The following is a 27,220-nucleotide window of genomic DNA, read 5'->3' on the forward strand; positions in this document are numbered from 1 at the left end:
ACTGAGACACATTGTGTGTGAGAAAAAGACTGTGGGTTTTATCCCCCTCTTTAAGAAAATGTTTCAAAATTAGATAAATTAGCCAATATTGGTAGATTGTCTTGAAAATGTAAACATTACAGAAATGCAAATTTTTTTTAAAGAAATAGTAAAAATAAGGAAATTAAAGTGCTCAGGATTTGTTAAGCACAACCCAGTTTAAGCCTCATAGCATATTTATGAGGTAGTTTTTTTCCTCTTATCAGAAAAAGAGATTTCTAAAACCACAGAAAGTTTATTCAGCAACTCAGTGGGAGTTACACAGCTATGGTAGCCTCGGAAGTGCAGCTGAGATAAAGATTTGATGTGTGGTTGCTTCTACAAAACTCATCCAAACCTCTTGGGACTGAGAAATGAGTTTGGAATGAGAATAGAGATATGCTTTCCTGTGTTATTTCCGTTTCTTCCTGCTTCTGATCATTTCAGGAAGTACCACAATATCACCACCTCTACTGATTTGGCAATTTCCCAGTAATCTACTGCTTTTAGACATGTTGCAATGGCCATCTGGAAAAATCCAGTGACTATATTGGTGCTTCTAGAGCCATATTCTATCCCTAGTGTGCAGGGACTACAGTTGTGGGGATCTCCTTTATAACAATCTATGTGCTGTAAGAAATGATTATATCATGATAAACTATTTTAAAAAGATGCCATCAATTAGAAATTGGTCAATTTTACCAGAAAGAATTAGTTTTATTTTGCTGGAAAGATCCACCCAAATAATAGGAGAAACTGGCTAGCTGTATCAACACAAACAACAGGAAAAGCCGACTACATACAAGGGAATGCGAAACCAATCGTGCAAATGCAGACACAAAGGATCTGATCATTCTTTCCAATTTACACCTTAGGGCCTTGTCACATGGGACACTTATTATATGTTTCATCTAAGATTGTAGTAAGCATTACCATGCTGCATTAAAAGTTCTGAGCAGTTGCACAGTAATGCTTACTACAGTTTTTACATGTACATTGTTGGTCCCAGCTCTAGCCCTGGAGTCCTAAACCAGCTTCAGGGATATGCTGGGGCTTGGATAGACAATTGGCTAGTTGTTGGTCCTAGACCTGGCACCAGAGCCCCTCCAGTAAGGAGAAAAAGTAGTATTGGGCCCAAGGTAGACTGCAGTGCCATAATTCCCCTTGGGGCCTGCTGACCATGAAACGGTGGGTGTGGCAGATGAAATCATGATCATATGCCATGATTCCCTTTGGGGACTGTAAAGCCAACAGGAACATGGGGGCCTGAGATAATTAACCCTTCTGCCTGCTATTGTTACTGCCAACTTAAGTGGACATCTTGGGGGATGACAAACTGCTCTGTGGAGTGGTTGGATGATAACTAAATGTGTCAGTGAAATCTGGAGATACTCCCCCGGCAAGAAGTTGTAACTTTGCTGTGATACAATTGCACTTAATATGTATTTTAATGCTTGAACATGTGAATGCTTATGTTTTAAATGCAGCCAACACATCCTAAGCGTAATGTGAAGATGCCATCAATTGCGTGACCACAAGAATTCTCATATGTGTTTTATGATCACTTTGCAGTGGACTATTAATCAATCAAAAGGTAGTAATCAGTGGAGACTTAGGCCCAAATTTATCATACTGAAAAAATGCTGAAGTATCTGTGCTCTCCTTTTATTCTGATACTCTAAGGGCCCAGCCATGCAATGACATAGAGCCCAAAATTACTATTCACATAAGTATCCAATTTGACTCAGATGGACTACTCATATCATTACACTGCTTTCATCCTTTCAGCATTGCAGAACTAGGGCCTAGTTCTTCCTTATAACTGCAGTGTGACAGGTATAGTAATTCTCTGTCATTCTGGGGGATGTCTACACATGCAGTAATGCACCTTTGCTATTGCACATTAAGTTTAGTACTTCTAATGTGGGGTACTACATAAAGGCACAGTAGTCCATGCTAACGTGCAGTAGCAAAGACAAACTTTCTCTGACACTGAAGGCACAGTAGACTAATTCTACTGCTCATTAGTACAGTTTTTGCTAATGCACAGTAAAATAGGCTACTGCACATTATAGCTTCTCATGTAGATGCATCCTCCATGTAGTAGCTCTAGCTGAAGGAAGGCTAGAAGGGGGCACAACCAGATAACTGAGAGAAAGAATAGCCTGGCTGGAGAGCTGCTGCACTCTGACTATATGTAGCTGTCCAAAAAGTCCCCTGAGGCCACAGGGATATTTGCATAAGTTAGGGCAGTTTTTAGGTTTGGTACACATTATATTTGTGGTGATATACATTTTTTAAGACTACAAAAATAGAGTACTAAGGGCAGGCATATGTACACAACCTCCTGACTAGAGCACAAAAAAGTTACCACAAACACATGATCTCCAGTCAGGAGGTGCTAGAGGGGCTGCTCTATGCCTACAGAACCTGTTAGGCTTTCCTGATCAGCTGCTGCCATCATGGCAACAGCTGGTCAAGATTAGAAACCACCAGCTGCTGTAGTGGTCTCTGATATTGGGCTGCCTGTGAGTAGGGACCTTTAAAGGACTCAAAGGCAGCTAACTCTGGAGACCACTGAAGTGGACACCTGGGTCCCCTGTGACACTCAGGAAGAGAGTCCACACAGGAACTGAGGTCAGATCATGGGGATATGGACAAGGCATAGCTGAACTTCTGGACTGGCAGAGGACATCCAGGGGAACCTGAAATGGACCAAGCACCTGTCCTGGGTGCAGGAAGTGGAGACCTGGCTTCCACTGTCCCTGGATAACCCAGGACCTCTTCTGTCATGAACTAGTGCTGGTAGTAGGCAGGTTCCCCCTTCCTGCACTTGCTCCCTGCCAAATCAAGCAGCAGGTGCAGGAAAGGGACCTGTCTACCACTGTTGCTGTCCCTAGGCAAGCCCAGAAGCTCTCTGCAACCTCAAGCTGGAGCAGGACAGGACTAGTCCTGGGGCTCCATGTTACTAAGGGCCAGAGAGAACAGGGTACCAAGAGCAGCAGTGGGGTCTAACTTGCTTCAGGGGGGGTTAAAAAAGCCCCCAGCTGCTACTGAAGCATGGTCCATGGGGAGCACTGGGAGCCACAGAGTTTGTAGCTCTTTGCAGTGTGTTGATTTCATCTGCCACACCCACCTTTTCAAAGCCCTAAAGTTGCCTATGGCTGTCAGAGAGCTAACTATTCTCTCTCTTTCCCTCCCACTTGGAGGGAGGGGAGGGACAGCAGAATGTGATGGGATAATGGAGGTCTCTCCAATTTAACTACATATTAAGCTTGTCCTGGAAAGACAGGCAAAGAAGTTACTATTTGATGCACCATTTTTGTAGCAGATGGGCCATTTTTGTCGCATAACAAACAGCACACACCTGTGGTCAGTTGTTTTTTGTCATGTTCAAATAGCTGATATTGCGGGACAGATGTAACGTCTGTCTAGGGGCTACGCATGAGTCAAGTACAGAAGGAACTCAGAAGTGGCTTAGAACTACTGGTGAACAAGCAAATACATATTTATATTTCAGCCTTCAAGCTTCCCCCCCCCAACCCAAGCCTAGTTTAGACTAGAGACAGAAATTCTTCTTCTTTAAAAAATTACCCCAGATGGCCAGCTGTCTTCTCACCAGAACTACCTGCTGCTATTTTACCTCTGACCAATGCTAGAAGACCAGTGTCTCAATTTCTTGATTCTGTTTGCTAGCTTTCAATGGTGCATCTAAGTGAAATAGTAAAAACTCCTGGAAATACACATAATATCTGTATGCTTGCTTTCTGGATGGTGGTAATTTTGAGCTCCTTATGCAAAACAGGGGCATTATACCTAAGTAAACCCTTGCACCCTTACAGAGGTTAGAACCCAACCTCATTCATACAGTCCCTTCACTCTCTGAGCATGTGTGGCCTGCCCCTATATAGAGAATCAGGGGAAGCATAAGAGAAAGTTCATGGCACATTCTAGTCCAGACTAACCTGCCAGTGAGGTTTCTGATTTTTAGTAATGACTATACTTGCTAACCTTGAATCCATAACCCATCACTGGCACTGTTTCAGTGCCCATGCTAACATTAGAGGCTATAGCATAGATAGGCCTCAGACACTTTTTCTGCACATGATCCAACCCTGACCATGAAAGTAAACAGAACAGAAACCTGTTTACATTTCAGCATTGTGGATCTATATCAGAGATAAATAATGGCTGCAAAATTTGCTGGTGCAAATGTAAACTAACAGGAAAAGTGAGGGAGCCAGCCTCTACTGGTACATCCTTCTAAGTCTGTATGTCACAATTAGGGTATTCCTACCTTTGGAAGTTAGTACATATTAGTATACTGTCAATTTATCAACTAGCAACTCTGCATTAATTTCTGTTTAGATACTGTTAGTTCACACTGGGTGCGTCTACATGTGCATATTAATGCGCTACAATAAACTGTGGTGCTTATCACTGCATATTTACAAGTATTATCCTGCTGCAGAGTAAATTTGTTTACTCCAGCCTAATAGGAGTGCATGTGTAGACACAAAATGTTTACTGTGCAGCTAATTAGTCTGCTGTGTAGTAAACATCTCATGTAGATGCTTCAACTAAATCTAAAGTATCTCATTTCACTTTAAAAGTATGGGTGAGTTGCCTCACACACAAAGGTAAGTGCACAAAACGTGTCCATTCACGGAACGTTAGTGCAGAGTAGCTGATCTGCCGGCAGTTCAATCTGTTCTGCTGCACACTAACCTCCTTGTGTAGATAAGGTCTTTCTGCTTTAGCTCTCAGCCTGTTTGCAAACCATGCACACTGATAGAAAAACAATCTTATGCATCTGAGCAATCTGAAACATACCTCATCAGAGCTGACACTGAAGTCAGGCGGTATCTCAGGAAACTGCATGTGTTTTCACTACATGAATACCTTCCTCAAATTGTGAGCAGAGTAGATGATTCACAAATCTCTCCCCATTCCAGTTACTATCCTTAGAGTTCGGGCAACTAGACTCTTGCTTATTTTAATACTATACTTGTTTTATATATTTCCCCAAATTTGTTCAGATGTACACCTATATAATCTCTAACTTTATCAAAGGTAATGTGCATTTGTTTCCACTGTGTTAGGAATTACTATTGCTTTATACAAGCTTGAATTGATTATTAAACATAAAATCAGAATATGTTCACTCATTCAATGTCCAATGTAATATCATTGCCAATGGTGTCAGAGGAAATGCAGATTACAGGTAATCCAAGGGAATTTGCAATGAGCATGATTCTTCTGTGTCCTACAGAGGGACACATAGTGCCCTTTGTTCCAGGTCACAGAGGACAGCAATGGTCAGGCACAGAACTGAAGCTGGGTCTTCCAAGTTCCTTAACCACTTTCTTCTTTCTCATAAAAGTGCTTTAAAGTATAGGATACATGCCAGTAAAGGCAAGAACCATGAAGTATCAGAAAGTCTCTTCCATGCCTGTCACATATAAGCTGGCTAGTGTGAGCTGGGCATAGGACCAAATCCATCCAGGAAGAGCACACATCAACTGCTGAAACTTCCTTAGCCTGACAATGGGTTTTTCAACTCGAAAGCTTGCTTAAAAATTGTTCTCCAACTATTTAGTTGGTCTAATAAAAGATATCAGATTCACCCAAAGAACCTTGTCTGCCTATGTCCTTAGACCAACACGGCTACAACCTACACCCTAGTACTACTGCATTCACTAGCCCAGCACCGATTATTCCTCCCTCCCCCACCCCCAGAAGAAAGACTGACACGGTACCTGGTCTGTGTTGCTGGTTTAGGGAGCAGGTTAAGAAAAGGACACATTTCTTGCTCCTACTCATGTCCTTCTGGACATCTATGTAGGGCTGGGTACAATTTTACTGTTACAAATTCAGCAGAGTAGAAGAGTAAAAAACATTTTTCTACAAGCAAGGGCATGCAGACAGCAAGGTATTTGCTGTGTGTACTTGTCCTCAGCTTTATCAGTGTTTGTTGCTCTGCTGGAAAGCAACCCACACACTTATCACAAAGGCCCTCTCCTGTTTTCCTGGCATACAAGTATTCCCACTGAGATAGATAGGAATTCAAATGCACACACACACACAAACACACACAATACTGGATAACACATTAAATGTTGCATCTTTAATTGAGTTATCTTGGCTGCCCTTATAGAGAATAGATTGGTTTATTAGTAGATTTATTTGCTATCATTAGAAGTAATAATGTCTTTACCCCTTTGATTGATGGTGTGTACATAAGTGACCAAACACGTATGTCTATAAATAGATGCTATATATTAGTATGCAGAGTATATTGTAAATATGACAATAGATTGCCATATATCACTGCTGATTTTTTACAAAGTTAACTGAACGTTTCTTATAAGGGTTGTGGACCTGAACTATATAGATTAGAATCAATTTTAATAATGACTAACAGCTGGGTTAAAACTTTCAGTAAAGCTGGAAATGTAAGTGTCCCTTTATGCAGAAGACAGTAGGGAGCTAAGAAAGCCCTTCTCTGTTTCTCCTTATGGCATCAAAGCTGGCTGACAGTTGCAAAGTCATTATTTGATAGTATGCTAAAATGAGCAGAGTAGAGTAGGGAGAATTAGACGGTCATAGAACCTGTTCTTCTACCATCTCAGGGCAATTGGTGATTTCTGGGAATTTGCATGTGGAAACTGAGTTGCCTGGAGGTCTGAGAAGGACAGGGTTGATATAGGACTTGACTACGGAGTAGATGAGAAGACAAACTACACTGATTGGCCTAGGCTGGCTTGACAATCGTCAAACTTGATTAGCCTATGAGAGGGCCTATATTCAGCACGCCAGAACAATGCCTTGGAACCTCTTTCAGTTAATTTCACTTAAAATTCATCAAGATAGGAGCAATGTGAGACATGGGCCTGTAAGCACTAGGGGATGTCGGCTATGCAATATGTGGTCAAGTGAAGATAGCCAAGAAAATTGTAAAAATAATACTTTATTCAAAGGCAAGAAAAAGAAGCAAAAATCATTCAATAAAACATTCACTACAAATAGTTATCCCACTCCTAATCACAAGAGGATGATGCTCTGTCATAATAATGCAATGAAAAAATCTTAAAAGAAGAAAAAAAATCTAAGTGCCCATATCTGCAGAACACAAACTTACAAAGCCTAATTTTCACATTAGGACTCCTGTATTAGAGTACAGCATGCGCTTTTCACCACAGCTCCCAAATATGTAATTAAGCAACTTCATTTTAGCAAAAGAACATGACAAACACATAGTTTTCCTAGAATTCTCCCATTTGTTCTCATGCCCAGTAGCAGCAGAAATACTGAAAAATGACCCTACTTCACAGTGTTTTCTTGTTGCAAGGGTTTAGATACATAGGACATACAGGCATATTTTTCCATCTGAGCCACAACCAACTTCACTTTAAATATTTTCACATCAAAGTCTAGCAATGGCAGGGTGTGATGCGGGTTTGTATCTGGGGTAATGGGTATGAAGACCAAACTATCTGTCACCTTTAGAAGTGGTCATGCCAAAAAACAGGTCTGAGGGCCTTTGGAAAGCTAATGTGAGATAGCTTATAATACAACTGCATGTGCTGTACCTGGGCTGTGGAAAAACAGAGGACTTTAATTCTCCATGGGATTCACTCCAGTGCTTTTTAAATTCACTTTTAATTAAAAATATATATAAATAGCCAGTGGGCATTTTCATGAAAACTCTATTGGCAGAAACTGAAACTTAATGCTCCTTCTAGAAAGGAAACCAGAGGAATCAAAACCTACTATTCAGTATAAAATATCTTAAAAATATAACACAAACCAGTTGTACCTTTTTGTACCTGAGAACTGGATGTTCAGTGTTTATAAATTGGGCATGACAAGGCCTTATCATTCAATAAACATATTTTGTTCTGTATTGGAGTACATCTGTACTATTGTTTTTTAATATACTTTGATAGCATTGCCTCTCTGGTCAATGAAGTTACTCGTGCATTGCCACAGCCTACTGAGCAGATTTTCAATGAATCACATCCCTGCCTTCCTCTGAAACACCAAACACTGATTATGACAGTAGCTTATGCATGATGAATCCAATGTACCCCTCATGCTTGAAACTGCATAGTAAATTGTGGCAGAGAGTCACTGCTGTGCAGAACTGGCAAGTACATTAGGATCACTGCAATTACTGTCTTTTTTCATTTATCTTACATACTGTCTGAATTACAATTGGTCCCATTTTTTGAAGCTTTTACTGATTTTTAGGTCTTTTTTGTAGTGCCTCTTCTTTTCCTTACCCTAGTAATGATGAAATTGTAATTTGCACTGTGTTTTTATATTCACATTCTTATAAATGTGTCAAATAATCTTAAAGAATGCTGGACTCCTATGAAAGGAGAGAAAGAACTATGATTTATTTCCCCACACAAATCTGCTGGTGATTAGCATCAATATGAATTAGCCAGGTAAATTAGTTAGGACTATCTTTCCCAGCAATTGCATCATACATCACCAATTTGTACATTATTAGACCCCATGTAGCAACCCTTCCATGCATATGTGGTAAGATATAAACTCCAAACCAGGTTTCAGGGCATCCCAGGATACATGGCAGGTATCATGGCAGACACAAATAATTGGGAACAACCTGACCCTGGCTACAGTGGCCAAGAGCCTAGAACTAGAGAAGATTTAGGCTAAGGACAGGAGTTACACATAAACTGGTTTAAGTAATCAGAAGCTAGTTTAAACCTGGAACGGAACAGAAGCTCAGTGTACATAAGCCAGTTTCAAAATGGCAGAAACTGGTTTAAGATAGACCTGGTTGAATTATCAAACTTAACTGATTTAGTTCAAACCTGTTTATGAAACTTCTGTCCCACACCCCTTCCTGGTTCAAATTAAATCAGAGTCCCTCAGCATCCCAGGATGCTTTGCTGCCCTGGGCTGAGCTGTGCTGTCTGCTCCCAGGAGCAGGGTTGGCCTGCCCCTCTGCTCCCTAGCTGGAGCAGTGAGACCTGGCTGACAAGGGGTTGTGGGGGGAACCCGGCTGGGGACTGCAGCTTGGTCTGCCTGTGGGGCATAGGCAGCAGAAGGCCAGGGCTAACAGGGCTTAGTGTTCCCAAATTTGGCTTCAGTTGCACCATTGCCACACCCTGCTGCTGCAGCAGCACCCCCAGCACCCCCACTGCGTGCTCCTCCACTGTGTACAGCAGCAGCACGCACTGGCCCCACTATGGCAGTGCATGAAGGTGGGGCAGGGGGCAGGCATCACACTCCGCACCGCACCCTGCACCACCCCCAGCCCCCCCCAAATAATATTTTCTCCCAACATGTATGCTGGAGGGGGTGGGGAGCAGCCCCTGCCAGGCTATTTCCCGTTCGATGCTGGAATCAAGGAGGCAGGAGCTGAGAGGTAAGGCTTGGGGAGGTGGGGGGGTGGGGTACAACCTGAGATGGACTGCCAGCAGACAGGGGCTGGAAGGAGACCAGCACACCCTATGCCCTCCCACCTCTGGCAGAGACTGAGTCAGGAAAGTAGTTGATAAAGGAAGGGTGTGGGGGCATAGCTCCCCTCAGCTCCCCCAGGCCATGGGGGAAGGGGAAGAGGCTGGGGAACTGGCGCTGGAGGGACTGGTCCCCTGCTACCTGTGAGCACAGGGCCAAGCCCTGCAGGTCCAGACTGAGAGTGAGTAGGTATTGGCAAAGACCTGTCAGGGTTCATTGGTTTGAGTATTTCAGGAAGCAGTAAAAAGTTCCTGGGTTAGACAATACAGACCACAGTTTACAAGAAACCCATAGACCAACATACATATCTGCACAGAACCAGCAATCACTCTAAACACACCAAGAAGCTGTGAAGCCAAGCCTTTTGATACCACTGAATTTGCACTGGGGAGAACACCCGTGATCATCACCTCACAAATTTCAAAAGGGCCATCACTCAACAAGGACTCTCCTCCAGAGATAGATCACACTTTTGAAAGCCACCTGGATACCACATGAAGAACTGCTGCAGTACAGAAGAAACCCCGCCATGAATCACATACCACTAGTTATGACACATCATCCCTCCCTGGAACCTGTATGGAAAATCCTCAAACAATTGCAACTCATACTAAATGGAGACCCAATTCTCAAAGAGATCTTCCGAGAACCACCCATCCTAACCTTTAAACAAGCCCCACACCTTGCCAACCTCATCACCAGAAGCAAATTTCCTATGGCCCTAAATACACTGAATGGATCCAGATGATGCCATGACAATAAATGTAAAACCTGCCAACACATTTCCACCACCCCCACAATTCCTACACCCCACAACAGAACCATCACCATTCCTGGATCTTACAGCTGCACCTGCAGAAATGTAATATATCTCACCAATGCACCAAATGTCCCAATGGAAAATATGTAGGAGAAACCAAATAACAGCTGTGCATAAGAATGAATGTACACCAAAAATCTATCATAGACAAGAATACCCAATTATTTGTGTGGACACATTTCTCACAAGAAAACCACTCTCTCTCCAGTCTCTCAGTTCTAATTTGCAAAGGGAATTTCCAAAATACCTTTCACTTCACTTTATCAATCTACTGAATACAAAAAAACATGGACTAAATATAGACATTGGATTTATGACACATTATAACCTGCTTAACATCTGACTCCCCAGGTAAACCCTTCACTTTTTACCAGCTACTCTCCTTCCCTTCCCCCCAACCCTCATGTCTCTCATCCTTTGACTACAGCTACATTCATTCCCCTTTCCCCACCCCTCACCTGTCTCTCACCTACTGACTCCTTCAATTTACATTTTAACTGACTGGCTTTCTTGCATATGTACTGGCCTCTGGCTGCTTTCCTACTCCATCCAGGAAGAGCACAAACCATCTGCAGATGATTCCTCAGCCTGATGAGGAAAGTTTGTGCCTGAAAGCTTGCTAAGAAGAATTTTTCCAACAATCTGAGTTAGTCAAATAAAAGATATTGGTTTTACCCAAATAAATGGGGGCTGGACTCAATGATCTCCCAAGGTCCCTTCCAACCCTAATGTCTATGAAATCTATGAAACCTTGTCTGCCTATGTCCTTAGACCAACACAGCTACAACCTATACTCCTGATACTAATGTCAAGGCACCCAAGAGGGAGAAGGGGGTGTAGGTGGACTTGTAAAACCCAAGCAAAGATAAGGTCTGTTGGATGTCAACTCCAGCACCTAAGCCCACCTGCTGATTCACCAGGAAGGACTTTCTGAATACCTGACTGTGAGGAAACACTCTGCCCTGAGCATTATGTAAGACTTCTGCAAGGCTTTCTCTTGTCTTTTTGGTTTATTACATTCCATTTTAAGTTAGACTAATCTGTGTGTTCTCTCACTCCTTTACTGGGCTGTGTCTTAGCTTAGGTGAAGATTTTTGGTTGTTCTTTGTTGTGTGCTTGAAGTTGCAAATTTCTGTGTTCAATACATGCTCACTTCAGAGGAAGGACTATTCTTGTTTAAGCTTATATGAATTCAATGCCACTATCTTTTTCCCGTCCCACCCGCTCTTCAGACTGAAAGGGCTGCTCTCCCCCTCCCATGGCTAGGGAGCAGTGGGGATGGGGGGGAGCAGAAAGCCTGGCTGGCACTGCCCCCCTCACCCAGGCAGGGTAGGGATTTAAACCCCCACACTCCAGGTGCTAGGCCAGGGCTGGAGCCTGACCCCATGCCCCCTCCACTCTAGCAGGGAGAGGGGAAAAGCCTTAGAGTTTTAGTCTCTTCCCTTTGGCAGTGGCTGGCACACTGGGAGGGTGTGTTTCTCAGCCTTTTTCTGAAACAGACCCATTGGCAAAGGTTCATGGCTTGTCCCAACCCACACCCCCTGGCTCTGCTGGTATGCAACCCATAGTCCTGCCCCCCTGGGCCATTCTGGTGTCCTTCACTTTCAACCCACAGCCCCTGTGCCCCCAAACCTGCCAGGTTCCCTCACTCCCAACCCACAGCCCCTGGCTTTCTCCAGCCCTGCTGGATGGGCCCCAGTTGCCCCCGTCCCACTTGGGCCACAGCGCAGTGGCTGTGGCAGCTCCAGCTCATGTGGGCAGTAGCAGAGCAAGTCCAGCTTTGGCATGGGCTGGAGGGAAGAGGATGGGAGGCCTGTGACAGCTCCCGCCTTGGGCTGAGGCTGCTGCACCTCACCAGGTAGCCTGGACATAGCCCCTTCTGCCCCCAACCAATGTTTCCTGGCCGCCCCACCCCCGTAAGCACCCAGCTTGGCCTCACAGCTCTCTCCCACCCCCCTCCCCAATGGGAAGGTGCAAGCACCTTCCAGCTGCCACTCTACCCTACTGCAGTCTTGGCACTTCCCCAGGATCAGCATTTCTCAAACTGTGGCTTGTGACTCTCTGAAATATTCCTGTGACCAACTTTTGGGTCATGACCCACAGGTTGAGAAAAATTGCCAAGTTGCTGTAGTGCCCTCTAACTTCTGGCCTGATCCACTGCAGACATGTGGCTGCATTTCCTGACTCAAAAGTGAATGCTTGTTCACTTGCTTCTCAATTTAATCTCTGTAGTTTAGACTAACCTGCAGAGACTGAATCAATTTAGCTTTAGGCTTTTTAACTTTCTATCTTTACTTAGATTTAAAGAGTAGATATAAAGAGTAGATCCATATACATTTTTAAATGGCTTATGAAAATGACCAAATAATCTAAATTATATTGCATCAGAAAAAGTGCAAGCTCCTCGTCTATTACATATTAGTGCCAGTACTATGCTGTGACAACTGATATCGGAATACACTGCAGGACCCTCAAACTGAACTTTCAGCTTTTGCAGTTGTGCTCTCAATTAAAGTTTAACGGAGCAGAAGACTTAGTGCAATGACCTTGCTCAGGTACAGAACATGCTGTGATGGAAAAATCACTGGCAGGGAGAAGAGATTGTTACTAGCTACTCTGAATTGGCCATTGTTGCGTCATGTTCATAATGCAACAGTACAGTATTGTGGCAAAGCCTAAGAAGACATGCCAGTCCAGAAGCAAAATCTGGATTCTAGTACCAAGACAACAACAGTACTGAGGATTCAATACTGGGACAAAAAAGATAGATGACACAAATGACTATGTTATAAAATAAAAGCATTGATCCTTGTACTCTGTTTCTTTCTCTCCGGATGAAATTCGCCTCCTTATAGTAGAACCTCTTGATTAATTGTTAAGAACCATGTTCAGTGACTTGTTCACCATTTGCACATTCAGATCTGCATGAAGATACCTAAATCTAAGTTCTTTTTTCCTTTAACTACTTAAATCACAATTTTGAATGCCAAACTCAGCTGCAGGGGTAATGGTTATAGCTGTGTTGGTCTAAGGATGTAGGCAGACAAGTTTCTTTGGATAAATATGATATCTTTTATTAAACCAAGTAAATAGTTGGAAAAATTGGAAATGTCAGAAAAATGAGCTGTATTAGTTTATACCCCTGCTATAAAACTGGGCTTACAGTGTTTGTTAAAGGGAAAATACAACAAAAAGAGAAAATAGTGGGGTCACCCTTCACACTTAGGGATGTGATCTGCATATCCAAGCTTTGTAGAGGCTATGTAATGAAAGATTTGTGTAATGAAAGATCACAAAACGTAACCTTATAAGATGTGGAAGTTTGGACAAATAACTAGGGAAGAATATAAGAGCATTGTTTGGGGATACAGGGATGAAGTCAGCAAGGCCAAAGAGCAATTGGAGCTGCAGCTAGCAAGGTATGTGAAGGGTAACAAGAAGGGTTTCTACAAGTATGTTGATGGCAATAGGAAGGAGCAGGGAAATTGTGGGTACTATGTTTGCCCTTTCCAATCATCCAGAACCTCTCCTGATCACTATGAGCTTTCAAAGATGAATATTGGGAGCTGGGAAAAAAGCTGTTTGCTAGGGCACAAGGAGCAATGGCCATAAACAATGCAATAGAGCAATGATTTCAGGTTGAATGTAAGCAAGAACTTATTTATGGTAAGGGTGACCAGAGTCTGAAATAGACTTCCCAAGGTGGTGGTGCAGTCCCCAACCTTGGAAGTCTTCAAGAGGAGACTGGACAAACTCCTTGCTGGGATCATATTTTGATCTCAGCAGTATTCCTGCCCAGAGCAGGGGGTTGAACTTGATGATCTTTTAAGATCCCTTCCAGTCCTTAAATTTCTATGATGCTATGATTTTCACTTTGAGTCTGCTTTTTGTGTGACCTAGACAGTATGGGCCTTGTATGAATTAAGACTACAGCCTGACCTTGTAGCACACTTTTCTTAAAACTCTTAAGTTTCAAGAGCCACTAAGCCCAGTATACTAATCTTTCAAACCCAGAAGCTCACATTCAGCCACCAAGAGTACAACAGCTGTTTCAGGTGGGGTTTCTAGGTAAGTGAAGGACAATGCCAGAGACGTGAAGGAAAAACTCAGTGCCTGCTACAAAAAGTTTACTGCCTATAGTTTGTAAAAATGCAACAGGTAAATGAGGCAAACAGGTAAGGGGGGAGAGCATGAGTGCATGACAAAAGTAATTATTATCAAAACAAGTTATTTTGTATTAACTAGAGGTCACATTGTCAGGTTGGCAGCATTTTGTAGGTATTGCTGAAGTGATGCTTTAAAGAAAGAATGAGATGGAAGGTACAATAATACCTTTTGGGACTGTGTGAATAGGAAAGTATTTGATTCGGATTTGGCCAATTCGGAGGACAGTGATTTGATTCAGAGATTCAGATCACTGTCCCAAATCCTTTAGGCCAAATTGGCTTCGGAAGATTTGGTGCCGATTCAGAGAGATTTGGGGATTTGGCCATAGACTATAATGGGGAATCATTGAAATACCTATAACTTTGTCATTTTTTGGCAGATTTGGATGAAAACAACTGAGTGGTAGTCACTTCTGAGAGCATGAAGTCTACGAAAATTCAAGGAGATAGGTTCAGCAGTTTCTGGGAAACTGTACCTCAGGGTACTGACAAGCAAAACTCGTGACATGCGTGACTTTGTGTATGTGTTAAGGCACAGTGGGATGAAAACTGCAGGGATGGTAGCCTGTGACAGGAGGCCTTCCTGGTGCTCAGGCAGAAACAGCTCACAAAAGAGGTAGAAAGGCTGCAGACAGAGGCTTATGTGCTGTTTCTATGTCCCTCCCCACGAGCACTGCTATTGGAAGGGGACTCAGGGAAAGATCAAAGTCACTGGCCAGCTACAGATATCAATCTTCCCCCTCCGCCCCTCCTCATTTTCTGTTCCTCTGAAAGGCTGCCTTCCGAATCTCCAAATCTTTTTCTGAATTGATTCGGAAGAGTTTTTTTATCTCCTGATTCAATTTGGATTCAGTAATTTGGCCTCTGAATTGGGCCGAATCTTCTCCAAATCAAATTGGCAACCAAAGTTTTGCATACCCCTAATAGCTTTGCCATTACTACAAGCTTTCTAGGTATTTCTCCCTATTCAAGCAGCAGTCTGAAGGATGATATTGAAGATGTACAAGTGGCTACTGCTGCCATGTAAGTAAATTTATCACAAATTTTAGACCTGTTCTGCAGCATTTCAAACATTTCTAAAACAACTGAACCCTCTGATATTTTACATTATATACCATCCCAGGACAGAATTTTCCTACAAACTTCCTTGAGTGGAATGATGAGTGATAAAGAATTGTAGCTTTGAGTAAATGTCTTAGACCCCTTAGCTATTTGCTTTAAGACTTTTTATAATTTGTGGGTTTCCTTGCTTAACTGTTGGTTTGTCTAGAAATACAGAATACATTGTCCTTCAGATAAGAAATACAAGACATCTTGTGTGGCATAACTATGAAGATGTAAATTAACTTTAGAAAGCCTCATACTATTCTGTTTTTAAATTATAAACTCATGTTAGAATAAGAACAGCTCCCTCCTGGAATGACTGGTGCCACAAAGCAGTGACTTTTTAACTCTGAAGTTGTGATTCCAAGGTGGATTTCGAGTTGTTTTCAGGAGCTTAATATATTTACAACCTAATTTTTTCCTAAATAATTATGTTTTTTCAAGCTTTTCTGATTGCACAGAAGACAGTCCAGGAAAAAAATTACTGCAATATATACATTTACAAGCCTAGCTTGACTTTAGCAGGGTTTTGATATGGTCTTCCACAACATACCCACAAGCAAGCTAAGGAAATACAGGTTGGATGAATGGACTGTAAAGTGGATAGAAAACTGGTTGGATTGTCAGGCTCAGAGGGTAGTAACCAGTGACTCTATATCTGGTTGGCAGTCAGTTTCAAGCGAAATGCCCCAGGGGCCAGTTTTGTTCAACATTTTCATCAATGACTTGGAAGATAGGATGGAGTTTGCAAACCTCAGCAAGTTTTCAGATGACACCAAGCTGGGAGACTAGTAGATAAACTGGGGGGGCGGGTAGGGGTAGGATTCAGAGAGACTCAGAGAAACTGGAAGATTGGACCAAAAAAAATATCTCATGAGTTCAATAAGCAGAAATGCAAAGTCCTAGACTTAGGGTGGAAAATTCCCATGCAGGCTGGGGACTAACTGACTAAATAGCAGCTCTGCAGAAAAGACCTGGGGGGTTACAGCAGACAATAAGCTGAATATGATCCAACAGTGTGCCCTTGTTGCCAAGAAGGCTAACAGCATCCTGGACTGCATTAATAGGAGTGTTTCCAGCAGATGGAGGGAACTGATTATTTCTATCTGGCTGTGGTTAATCCACATCTCGAGTCCTGTGTCCAATTTTGGGCCCCCCACTACAGAAAGGATGTGGACAAATTGGAGAGTCCAGCAGAGGGCAACAAAAATAGTGAGGGGGCTGGGGACATGACTTCTGAGGAGAGGCTGAGGGAACTGGGCTTATTTAGTCTAGAGAAAAGAAGACTGAGGAGGGATTTAATAGCAGCCTTCAACTACCTGAAGGGGGGATCCAAAAAGGATAGAGCTGGCCTGTTCGCAGTGGTGGCAGATCACAGAACAAGGAGTAATGCTCTCAAGTTGAAGCAAGGGAAGTTTAGATTAGATTTAAGGGAAAAAATTCTCACAAGGAAGGTAGCAAAGTACTAGAACTTATTACCCAGACAGGTTATATAATCTCTATCCCTGGAGGTTTTTAAAACCCAGCTAGAAAAAAAAATTAGGTAGGATGATATAGTTGGAAGTGGTCCTGCTTTGAGCAGGGTGTTGGACTAGATGAACTTCTAAGGTCCCTTCCAACCCTCGCTTTCTATGATTTACACACAAACGCACATGCACACTATTGCAGTGTATATAATATATTGGCTTGCCTGTAAAAATGCATACATTCTATACTTGAGTATATTATTTAACCCCAGAATATAAAATTCTGGAGATATACCTTCATACCTTGCCCATATATTTGATGCAATGAGCTTTTAAAAATCCAATAGCACTCATATTACAGCGTTATCGTTTTCTCTAAAAGCTACAAAAGACTCTGTGACATGGACTCAAAGTAACGTAGGTTACAGAAGGAAAGGAAGTGAGTAGTTTTAATTTCTAAAGACGACGAAAATTGTGAATCCTTGTTTTGACTCATGATAGGAAGAGAAGATGTAAATGTCATTGACATCACTTCTTTCAGTTCAAAAAGGCACAAAGTAATAAGAGTTCAACAACAGCAAAGAGACTGCAGTGGAATGTGGCAGAGTTTAAAACATACAGTGTAGAACTATAAATGATATTTGACTGGAAAGCAGAAACACTGGGTTCAGAAAATGATAGTTTTTATTAAGAGTAGTTAGTGCAACAGTGACATGAACATTATGAACTGTATATTACAGTCAATATTAGCACTATCACAGGGACTAACAAAAGGCTGGAGTACTGAAGATATTCAAATATCAGATAAGAATTTTACTTTTTGTAGTTGATATTAGTCTTGCTGACCTGACCTTTACAGATTAATTGTGTGGGTGGGTATGAGTCAGGGAAAACACCTATATATGCTTCTACTACAGCTAAAGGCTACCACACAACAAATCTTCCTACAAAAATCAAAGAATGGTCACATTTGTGATTATGTATTTTAGTCACAAATGAGTCATGCCAAAATACATATTTAAATACAAAATCTGTGCTGACATCACTAACTGCCATCTACTGACTCAAGAGCAACAAGGGTCTGTTTCTTGAAGTGGAAGGTTTCTTCCAGTAACATAGCATTTTCAATGAGTTTAGCATGAACTAACGAACAATTGTTATTAGCATATACTGTGAGCAAAAGAACCATTTCATACAACATATACACCCTAAGATTCGTCTCTTCCCTCCAGTCATGGTTTTTCTACCAGAACACTCATTTCTAGTTATCTGGTAAACAGAGCAAATATCATTCACTATAGCAATGCATCTTGAATTAATATTTTGTTATTAAAATAGACATTCTATTCAATGAAGTACATACATAGCAGGAGTTCCCAGAGAAACTCATAAGAGAAAATTGTTTTGTATGGTCACTGTATCACAGAAGACAGGGATGGAAAAGATCCTCCCTGCTTTGCTGACTAAGCCACCTAAGCTCACTGAAAATCATGACTGGTAGTGTTTCATCCTACATCCTCTGAATATTCAAGTGTCTATTCTAGCTACAAGAATGCAGAAAGAAATAAACATGTAACTTTATATATATTAGGCACATGCTGTTCACCACATAGTCAAGCTGTTTGAGAAATGGCAGCCATTTTACCTGGCTTCAGCTCCTTTGACAGTGATGGAAGTTGCTTTGCATTGCTACCCTTGTTTACATCCAAGTTATTTAAAAATATTTGTTAGAATTCTCTGTTGGTATTATTTTTAAAAAGTTCTTCTAAAGGAGGGTGGGGGTGAAGGTCAGAACAATTACAGCAATCACATGTATTTGATTCAACCTGCGCAAAAGAAACCCATGTGACATCACAATGTGATATAAAACCCTGAAGCTGTCTAAGAGACCCTGCCAAGTGTCAAAAGTTTGCCTGTGACTCCATGCCACACCACACCATGTGCATGATGAACTCTCACAGAAGAGCTACAACAACTCCAGTTTTCCCTTCCCAATCCATCCAGCTGAGAGTAAGTTTGTTTGCTACCCTTAAGCCATTGTCAACAGCTAGCGTTAATTTTTTTTCATACTTGTTTTTCACCTGTACAATGAATGTAGTAGGCTCCAGTCTCTCTGACTTATAAAAACTCTAGTAGTCACTGGGTGCGCCTATACAAGATGCTACTGCACAGTGATTACTGCACATTTATTTAGTACTTGTATAAGCAAATACTAAATAAATGTGCAGTAAAAGGAGTTACTGCACAGTAGCACTATCGAAAGCCTTTTACGTGATGCTACTGAGCAGTAGCCTAATACGTTTTTGCCATGTGATGCTACTGTGCAGTAGTATCCAGCTAATGCACAGTCAGGGTCTTGTGTAGATGCACCCACTGCTAATAATGTACGTTTCACTAAGGGATCAAACACTTTACATGGTGGGTTGAGTGGGGCTGCCTCTAAAGTAAATGAGGACAGGTTGCCAACTCAGCTCAGTGGGAGCTTTATTTTAACCAGCCAAGGTAACCTTAAGAAGTCTTAGAAAATGTTATCCCTACCACAGTCCTAAGTGTGCCATGATAAATATGGGTTTTCATCCCTTTTGAGACTTCCTATAAAGGAAGTGGTCAGTGATGTTTAAAGGACCAAAAATTATTATTTCTTCCTGGGCAGAGTAATGGAACTTTTAACATTCAGATAAATATTTCAATTGCCTGAAACTTTAGGATTGACCAGGCCTAGATTACAGTGTTAACCACAACCTTTGCCTATCTGTATGCTAACTGCTAATCATGTTTAACAGCAAGTAAGGCAAATAAGTCCTTGTGGAAGTCTTTCAATACGACCTAATGTTCAAGTGAGGATGTCACAGAGAGAAACAGAAGGAAGGACCTCAAAATGCCAGGGGGAAACTCTGGGGCCAGGAACCCTCGGAGGGAAGTTAAAGCAAAAGAAAAGAGAAAGGGAAATATTTACCTACAGCAGGACCGACGGTGAAGCCAGAGCCTGAGGAGGGACCCGCGCGGTTCATCAGTCGTGCCTTTATACAGTTGCGGCCAGCTGATGATGTCAGCTGTAACCGCCAGCCAGTGGAAATAAAATGAGCCGCCAGCAAGGCAGAAGGGGGCAGATTGACACCAGCAGGTGCACTGGCAGGAGAGCCTTCTCGAAACCCTTACAGGGGCAAGAAGAGATGGAAGCTGCTTTTCCCAGCAGGGGAGGACACGGCAGAGCACGCTGCGGGATGGATGCTGCCGGCTGCAGCAAGAGAAGCCAGGAGCCAGAGGTGGTGCCCCAAGACTGGGAACCCAGATGAAAGGGCAGAGGGGAGCAGGAGGATCCCAACACCAGTGACCACAGCAAGGGAGCTGGAGAGGCCAGCACGTGTCAAGACACCAGAACAGGTGGGACTGTTGAGGGCACTGGGAGAGCCGGAGAGGCATACCAGGTGGGAGACGGGAGACAAGAGCAGCATGAGGGGCTGCAAAACATGGCCCTCGATGGCGTAGATATGACACAGTGGATGATGTGGGGGCAGTCATCCACCGGAGGACCACAGCAGGTCCAACAAAACCTAAGGCTGGGTGACGAGTGAGAAGAAGTGTGGAGTAGCCCACAGGCCACCGCGGCCACATATAGGGCCAAACACAGACCCCTAGTATCTGGGGCAGGTATTGGTGACTAGGCTGGGGGGAAGCCAGGGAAAAGGGGCAGCTGGGCCCCTCAGAGCGTACCAGTGATTTTTTGTTTGTATTTTACATTTCCCACGGTTGGAGGGGTTGAGGAGATAGGGCTCATGGAGCCTGATTGTTGTAGGAGCCTCGAAGTAGTTAGTGGCCTCAGGTAAAAGAGGATGGCTTCAGGGCATGGGTAGGATATTACGGGCTATTTTCACATAGGCCAAGAAGACCATCTCAGTGAACATACTCAGGGACTCAACAGTCAGGGATCTGGGCAGCAGGACATCTGTGACTCATCAAGGCTGGGTGTAAGGGTGAGGTAGAGGGGAGGTGGAGCCTCGCAGAAGACTGCCAGACAGATGTCCCACTATCAAGAGACTCCCAGTGGTCAGACCCTCCACTGAAGCAAGATTCAAAGTTGTGGCAGGAGAGATTGGGGAAGACTACACCAGAGGTAAACCCTGACTTGACAGAACACCTGGAATGGACAGGCAAACACCAAACATCTGGGCCAGAGCAGCACATGACCGGATGTTCGAGGCCAGACAGGCACAGAGGACAAGCCCATCGACTAAGAGATCTGGAAGTAGTTGCAATGGTTTGTTTCTAAAAGGTACATATGCAACTGAATTAAAAAAAAAAAATCTGAAAAATGCTGGGAATCTGAAAGAAGGAAGAGAAAATATCAGGTAGAATCTAATGTTGAATCTGTCATCATGACAAGCATGGTGGGAATAGGGATCTAGAATAAAGGTCCTTTTTTTCCCCTGATGTTTTTGCATAGCACTATTCCATGATCTAAATATTTTTATTAAATTGGCAGCTGGGGTGAGGTTTAATGGTGACCACAAATGAGTTCCTAAGGGTCCAAACTGAGTTTGGAATCATAGTATTCTACCCATCCACCATTTCCGTCACTGCTCTCTCTCTCTAGTCTTGCAATCAGGTAGAATACAATTGCACATGTGAGGTACCAATATGGGGATATTAAAAAACCTATCTCCAAATATACTGAACCATACTGTTGCCATCTTGACAAATCAGGAAGAGTCTTTGATGGGAACTGATTTTGGTGGAAAATTAAAAGAATCCTCCAAAACCAAATATATATATTTTTAATTTGACAAAGAGTTTAGAATATGTAAATAGTAGCCTGGGTGTGACTGATCATCTAAAAAGGGAGCAGATGGCACTAGGGAATCTTGGCAGAGACTAGGTCACATACAAATGAGTCTTCTAAAAACAAGGATAGGATGGGGAATGGGCAGATGGAACAATGTAAAGGCTGGCAGTAATACAGGCAAAGGATGCTTCATTTTAATTACTAATTTTTTAATTGGGAATATTGCAGACAGGACTTGGTTGGTATTGGGCAGCTGTGGAAGGACATTGGGGACAAGATAAAGGCTAGGAGAGATTTGGGAAGAAAAACGAGGTTATTGCTTTGTTAGGTGATACTACTTGACAGCACTGGGGTATGCTTGCCTGGGCCTGGATGCCAGCTGGGGACCTCCTTCCTTAGCCTGGCAGAGATAAAATTCCTCCCATGGGTAAACAAATTTGGGCCAACTTACAGAGGTGTCATTCAGACAATTCTTCTCTTTCGATCCCCAGCCGGACAATTTGTGCTACAGCACAAATGGCACCCTCAAAAGGAAGCCAGTAGTAATTTCTTCTCTCAATCACAGCTCTATAATACACAAAAGAAACAGAGGAGAAAAGGAACCAAAGATCATATTTGTTGCTCAAACTGATGTATAGTTTCCATCTTTTTTAACCCAGATTTATTTAACACACCAGATGCTTTTTTTTAAGGTTTTGTTTGCTACTTGGTAAATAAATATAAATTATTTTTTGATATCTATGTTTCTTTGGATTTTTTTTTTAATAAAGTGAATAGTGCTCTGGTTTGTCAGTCAGTTTATTATGTGCAAATTGACATTTCAAATTGTGTACTTCTACTTAAAAGTTAAAAAAATAAGCACAGTTGTGCTCAGAATATATTAGCTGTGGACTGGGATGTTATATTCTAAAAGAATGAGACTAACTTGTTTCATAAACATAGAACACACTCTTTGGTACTACTGATAAGTAACAAAGCAGGTTTTTGTTGGTTCTTTTTTTTTAACTAAATGTTCTTTTTCCTTGCTGAGTACAGGACTAATTTTAAAAATCAGAATAATGTAATTAGAAAATAAAGTGCGAACATCAGCATTTAACAGGTGAAAAAGACAGGTGAGGTAGACTATGGTCAACTTAGTATTCATGAGTAGATAGCAATAATACGCACCTCTTAAATACGCCAAATAAAACTCACGTGTAAAATTAAAAAATACTTTTCTAGTCTTCAATTAATTATTTTTATCTTTTGAAGTAAGTAGTAAGAGTCAAATTAATATTCGTTTGAAGCAAGTAATAATTTTGAACAGAATTTTTTCCTTTTTTAACCTGAACATTAGGCCAGAAATACATTACAATACACATATTAATACATATACATATTAAGACATATACTCAAATACTGAGTATACTCAGATACTGGGTGCCAGATATTGGTGTTACTTAATGGAATGTCAGTAGACTTATGCTAAAAATCCAAACCATTATTATTACTTTATTGCTTATTAGCATTTTTCCCATTAAAATATTATAAATTTAACATTTTATAACATTTTGTACCAGTGGTCAAACCAGACAGGTCCCTCTGCTTGTGTATAGACTTCAGAAAGTTAAATGCTTTAACGACATATGATGCCTTCCCTGTGCTGCACATTGCCCACCTCATGGAGAGAATCGGGGAAGCCCGGTGCATATCTAACCTCGACCCTGCTAAAGGGTACTGACAAATCCTGATGCGACCCACAGATGGTGTCAAGACCACTTTTGGGACCCCTTGGGGCTTATCCAAATTTGTGCAGATGCCCTTTGGGTTGAATGGCGTGGCAGCCACTTTTCAGAGGCTTATGGACACCCTACTTATGCCACACGTGTTATATGCGGCAGCCTAAGGAAACTAAAACCAAGGAAAATAAAAAGTTAAGAAATATTCCACTTTTTTGTACCTTGATAAGTCTGGAATGTTTAATACTAATGAATGACAATAGCTGTTAAAGTCAATTATCTTTTTATTTTGTTTACCCGATTAGAATTATACTGCGAGTTCTTTGAAGCAGAACCCATGTCTAGCTTTTTTTATACTGTACCTAGCATTGTAACCCCCTCCTACCTGGAACCCAGGTTTTAAAATGGATTTCATATACTTAGATTATTTTAAAGCAAAATTTACTTCAAAAACCAGAAAAAGGCCTCATTAACATGAATGAATAATCCTTCAGAAGTGAGGGATACATGGTATTAACTTGACACCGACTGCAAAATACTCAGAAGCAGCTGGAGCAGGTAAATACAAGTTTTGGACTGCTTCTAAAAGCTATTCTTTCATTAAACTGATGACAAACAAGAACTACCAAACTCCTGTTGAGCTAGGTCACATCAGGTGATACGGTGGGTCACTGAAGTTAAGCTTCATGGGCACAGCAGCTCAGAGAGGAAACAAACACCAAACTGACATGACTAAATTTATGCTATTTTTCCTGAGTACAAGTACCCAAAACACTCTCCACAACTAGAGGCAGAAGAATTACTTCCTAAGAAGTATACCATGTTATAGCTACCTAATAATATATATGTATTATTTGTCATTGTCATACTGTAATATCTAATGAAATCTAAAAGTTTTCTTTCATGTAAATAGTGACAGAATGTGTGGTTTTGCTTAATTATTTCTCATTGGAAGACTTAATTTTCTACCCTCCTGTGCTATTTCCCTAGTGTCAGGAGCTAAGTACAAATGGTCTAAAAGCCCAAGGCTGAAACAATTCAATCTTTGCAGGTTAGTCTAAGCTGCATAGATTGAACCGATAAGCAAATGAACAGACATTCATTTTTCATTCCAGAAATGCAGCCACATGCCTGCAGTAGCCCAGGCCAGAAGCTGGGGAGGAGGGCACTAGAACATGCCTCCATGCCCTGCCGGAGCAGATAAATTGGGCCAAGGCTAGCATACCCACCCTGCAAAGCATCCTGGGATGCTGCGGGACTGAGCGTTAACTTGAATCTGGAGGGGATCTGGGACAGAAATTCAATAAACCATTTTCATCTAAATCAGTCAAGCCCAATACTATATCCATCCAGGTTTACCTTAAACCAGTTTTGGCCATTTTGAAAGTGGTTTATGGGCACTGAACTTCTGTGATGTTACAGATTTGAACCAGTTTCCAATCACTTATACTGGTTTGTGTGTAATTTCTGCCCCTAAGGGTGAGAACATTCTAATGACTATGCTTTACTTCTCTAATTCTTAAGGACTGTCATAGTGTACAAATGTTTCTTTTGTCCTCTTTCCCATCCCATCCACTCATTCACTCTGTGTCCAGAGCATGAGAATGTCACAAGCAATACAGTAATGGGCCAAGTTGAATAGTTCACAATAATGCCCGTGCCAAAAACTGGAGTAGCATTCAGCTGAAATCCATGGGAAATCCTGAATTTTATATAAAATTCCAGAGCAGATCTTTGCAGGGGATGAAGAGAAATTAGTTTTATGTTTGTCTATTGTTCTGCATAATGTTCTCCTGGTGGTACCAAGTCTTTAGGTACAGAATTCATTCCCTGAGCCTGTGCTATGCTTGTCTCCTCCTTAAGATTAATTATAAGATGCTATTGTAGTGGTCCAATTTATCTTTCCAAGGAAGTGAAATGAGACCACCCAAACATTTCACAGAATAGCCATTTGTTGCAGAGAACTTAGGTGCCCTGCTCCTTTGAAGAGTGGAAACTGCTAGAGAGAGAGCCCTAGCAGTGAGTAGGGAGCCCCAGCTGCTGGTTTCCAGGGCAACCAGAGTGAGCTAGTGGCCCACACCTGCCAGCAGTCAGCTGACCAGAAGGGGCAGGGCCTGGCTCACATATAAACCCCAGGGCCAGCAGCCAAGGGAAAAGGAGCTCTCCCAGAACAACTGAAGGGGAGAGGCCTAACTGCAGGTACAGCCTCTGATACTGGTGAGGGATGGAGCACCCCTGGTGTGGCTTGAATGATGGTATAGCCAGGCAGTTTGAATTTATGTTATAGCCCAGGGGCTTGTGTTTTGTTTGCTATTTAAGACCAGTGGCTCAGGTGAGGCTATTACGGGATGGAGCAAGCCTCATAGGGGACCCACAGCAGCATGGAGACCCTGACACCAGAGAGGGCACAGCATTTCGGGGTGTGCCGACTGAGTGCCAGTGGAGGCACAGAGCAGGACAGGGCCGCAGAGAGCCCAAGGAGGACCTGGGGGGCCAAACTGTAACAAGGCCCAGACCGAACAACATCAGTTCCATCTGCGAGGCTTGGGGCGTTGTAAAGGGGTGGTTGGAGCCATACATAGCCCATAAGGCGAGGGTGCCCTGAAATGCCCATTGCAGAACAGGATCCATCAGGGGTCCAGGAATCCATGGCGTCAGAGTGTACAGCAAACTGCGACCAAGAGGACGTAAAGGCAGCCTCCCGTGTATATATATGCCACGCCAAGTTGGCCCAATGGGCACCCTCAATTCTCTCCCGCCACGTCTTTGATGGAATATATATATATATATTCCAGCAAAGACATGGTGGGCAAGAATTGAGGGTGCCCATTGGGCCAACTTGGCGCAGTAAGGGGGCCTTGGAGATCACGGCCATCCTGTGGGACCCCATCCTGTGACACCATTAAAAAGGAAAACTGCATCCTCTCCCATGAAGTACCGAACTCTGTCTCACTTAAAGAGAAGCTGAAGATGCTCGCCCTTTTGCTGGGTTGAGCAAACAGTAGAACTGAATAATTTCAGCAACCTAGAAGTAAAGTTAATTTGTTTACACTATTGCTGGTATGATGCAGATCTCTCAACAGCCACATGGTCCTTTTTTATTTTTTTCCTCTCTTTAGCATAGTTCTTAGAGAATAGCTTTCAGGTCAAGTGTTAAGACCCTTTTATATAATATAATCAATTAAAGGATGAGACTGCTTTTTCGCATCTATAGATCTGTACTTGTTTATTGCAATGCGTTTTAGAGGACAGAAGACTATGGTGAAAACCAGAAGAGCTAAGCATTAAGAGAGCAATATGCTGTGGAAGAAAGGCTTGGACAGTTATGAGAGTTAATATTTGCCATATTCTCTTAATTGCTGCATCACTCCACTAAACATAAACAGACCACATTTATTTAATTGCTGGGGATTTTGTTTCCCTCACCTATCAAGACTTGTCTAAAGGATAAGGAAAAACTGAGCCACGTTAGCTAGCATTGTATATGACTATTGGGCGTATTCAGTTAAGCTATTTTACCATCACCTGAACAGTATAACAACGGTAAAAATGAATATATGAAATGGTGCTGTGATATATTTTGAAATTGGACTGTGCTTTGAAAAAGAGAATATTCCGAAATATTTCACACTATGCTGCAATACACGATC

The sequence above is a fragment of the Crocodylus siamensis genome, chromosome 3 (assembly GCF_052110815.1).
Source record: "Crocodylus siamensis isolate JL-2025a chromosome 3, ASM5211081v1, whole genome shotgun sequence".
NCBI classification, from domain to species: domain Eukaryota; kingdom Metazoa; phylum Chordata; order Crocodylia; family Crocodylidae; genus Crocodylus; species Crocodylus siamensis.